This window comes from Cricetulus griseus, chromosome 5 (assembly GCF_003668045.3).
Source record: "Cricetulus griseus strain 17A/GY chromosome 5, alternate assembly CriGri-PICRH-1.0, whole genome shotgun sequence".
Lineage (NCBI taxonomy): Eukaryota > Metazoa > Chordata > Mammalia > Rodentia > Cricetidae > Cricetulus > Cricetulus griseus.
In genome coordinates, this window is record NC_048598.1 from 184,211,353 (window position 1) to 184,214,638 (window position 3,286).

The window sequence follows — 3,286 nt, forward strand, 5'->3', positions numbered from 1 at the left end:
ACAAAGAACTAGCCAACCCTAGGCTACAAAGAACCTAACCCTATGCCACAAAGAACCAGCTATCACTAGGCTACAAAGAACCAGCTAACCCTAGGACACATAGGACCAGCTAATTCTAGGCCACAAAGAACTACCTAACACTAGGCCAGGAAGAAGCAGCTAATCCTAAGCCAGGAAGAACCAGCTAACACTAGGCTACAACGAACCTGCTATCCCTAGGCCACAAAATCAGTGAACACGAGGCCACAAAGAACCAGCTAACACTAGGCCAGGAAGAACCAGCTAACCCTATGCCAGGAAGGACCAGCTAATTTTAGGCCACAAAGAACCAGCTAACACTAGGCCAGGAAGAACCAGCTAACCCTATGCCAGGAAGGACCAGCTAACACTAGGCCAGGAAGAACCAGCTAATTTTAGGTCAGGAAGAACCAGCTAACCCTAGGCCACAAAGAACTAGCCAACAGTAGGCCAAGAAGAATCAGCTAACAGTAGGGCACAAAGAACCAGCTAACTCTACGCCAAAGTGAACCAGCTAACACTAGGCCAGGAAGAACCAGCTAATATTAGTCCACAAAGAACCAGCTAATACTAGGCTAGGAAGAACCAGCTAATTCTAGGCCAGGAAGAACCAGCTAATTCTAGACCAGGAAGAACTAGCCAACATTAGGCCACAAAGAACCAGCTAACCCTAGGACACAAAGAACCAGCTAACACTAGGCCACAAAAAAATAGCTAACACTATGCCAGGAAGAACCAACTAATTCTAGGCCAGGAAGAACCAGCTAATTCTAGGCCACGAAGAACTAGCTAACACTAGGCTACAAAGAACTAGCTAACACTAGGCTACAATGAACCAGATAACACTAGACCACAAAGAACTAGCTAACACTACGCCAGGAAGAACCAGCTAATTCAAGGCCAGGAAGAACCAGATAATTCTAGGCCAGGAAAAATCAGCTAATTCTAGGCTACAAAGAACTAGCCAACCCTAGGCTACAAAGAACCTAACCCTACGCCACAAAGAACCAGCTATCACTAGGCTACAAAGAACCAGCTAACCCTAGGACACAAAGGACGAGCTAATTCTAGGCCACAAAGAACTACCTAACACTAGGCCAGGAAGAAGCAGCTAATCCTAAGCCAGGAAGAACCAGCTAACACTAGGCTACAAAGAATCAGCTATCACTAGACCATGAAGAACCAGCTAACCCTATGCCAAAAAGAACCAGCTAACCCTAGGGCACAAAGAACCAGCTAACCTTAGGCCAAAATGAAATAGGCAACACTAGGCTAAGAATAACCAGCTAACAATAGGGCACAGAGTACCAGCTAACTCTATGCCTAAAAGAACTAGCTAACAGTAGCCCAGGAAGAACCAGCTAACACTAGTCTACAAAGAACCAGCTAACTCTAGGCTACAAAGAAACAGCTAACCCTAGGCCACAAAGAACCAACGAACACTAGGCCACAAAGAACTACCTAACCATAGGCCAGGAAGAACCAGCTAACACTAGGCCAGGAAGAACCAGCTAATGCTAAGCCAGGAAGAACCAGCTAACACTAGGCTACAAAGAAGCAGCTAACACTAGGCCATAAAGAACCAGCGAACACTAGGCCACCAAGAACTAGCTAACCCTCGGCCTGGAAGAACCAGCTAATGCTAGGCCAGGAAGAACCATCTAACACTAGGCTACAAAGAACCTGCTATCCCTAGGCCACAAAATCAGTGAACACGAGGCCACAAAGAACCAGCTAACACTAGGCCAGGAAGAACCAGCTAACCCTATGCCAGGAAGGACCAGCTAATTTTAGGCCACAAAGAACCAGCTAACACTAGGCCAGGAAGAACCAGCTAACCCTATGCCAGGAAGGACCAGCTAACACTAGGCCAGGAAGAAGCCGGTAACCCTAGGCCAGGAAGAACCAGCTAATTTTAGGTCAGGAAGAACCAGCTAATTCTAGGCCACAAAGAACCAGCTAACACTAGGCCACAAAGAACCAGCTAACAATAGGCCACCAAGAAATACTTAACACTAGGCCAGGAATAACCCGCTAACACTAGGCCACAAAGAACTAGCTAACCATAGGCCACAAAGAGCCAGCTAACTAGTCCATGAACAACCAGCTGACACTAGGCCCCAAAGAACCAGCTAACCTCTGCTACAAAGAACCAACTAACACTAGGCTACAAAGAACCAGCTAACACTAGGCCACAAATAACTAGCTAACACTAGGCCAGAAAGAACCAGCTAACACTAGGGTACAAAGAACCAGCTAACACTAGGCCACCAAGAACTCGCTAACACTAGGCCAGGAAGAACCAGCTAACACTAGGCCACAAAGAACCAGCTAACACTAGTCTGAAGGGAGACCCCCTAGCCCTGCCCTGGGACAGGTACCAGGTGTACCCGGGACTGGCCCACATGGGCGTGCTGTAGGAAAGACTAGGTGATGTAAGGGAGGCTTCTTTCAGAAGGCTCTTGGAGACCGGAGCCCCTTTTTGTTCTGGCTGGGCTTGCTGGGTTCCTGTAACCTCTCTGTGGCCTGTGTTTTGCCCTGGTGTTTTCTTGATTAAAGAGACTTTAATCCTTTTAGGTGGTGCCCAATTTGGGGCACGAACCCAGGACCCTGAGATTACGAGTCTCATGCTCTACCGACTGAGCTAGCCGGGCTCTAAATGAATCAAAACTTACCTATTCATTGCTTCTTGAGCTGTTAGAACAAAAACTGGATGATGGGCTTCGTTCAATGTTCTATACGATGCAGGCAGATCTGTCTACTACTCCAGCTGAAGTTCAGCATATTTATAACAACATGAAAATAGACAGATGCTCCATCTTAGAGTCTTTACAGGCTGATGGGGCAAAAGACTGTGATGAGATTCAGGAACTTATTCAGACCTTACAGATCAAACAGACTACAGACCATGAGGAACTGAAATCTAGTTTAGGGATGCTACAAACTAAACAGGCTACAGACCATGGTGCCTTACTGGCTAGGCAGGCAGCATACCGTGAATCGTTGGAGACAGCATGCAGCCACTTAGAAACTCAGCTAGTCTCTCTCTCCTATTTCTTTGTTACTAAGGTACAAGAGACCCAGAATAGGCTTCAACAATCAGATAATGCCACTAAATCAATGGCTGGGAAATGTGAGAGGGACTATAATGAACTTAGAACTGAGTTTCAAAGCTTACAGGAGGATTTACAAAGCAGGGTTGCCAAACTGGAAATGTCTACCGAGTTCATGGTAGAGATTAATCGCAACCTTGATTCTAAATTTCCAT

The 3,286-nt window shown here is 46.5% G+C and overlaps 1 non-coding gene across 1 annotated transcript; it reads right to left on the minus strand.

The window, feature by feature from the left end:
• Window positions 1-2,599: 2,599 nt before the first annotated feature.
• Window positions 2,600-2,672, minus strand: Trnat-cgu. The gene has a single exon. It is a non-coding gene; the product is annotated as a tRNA-Thr (tRNA).
• Between the last annotated feature and the right edge of the window lie 614 nt (window positions 2,673-3,286).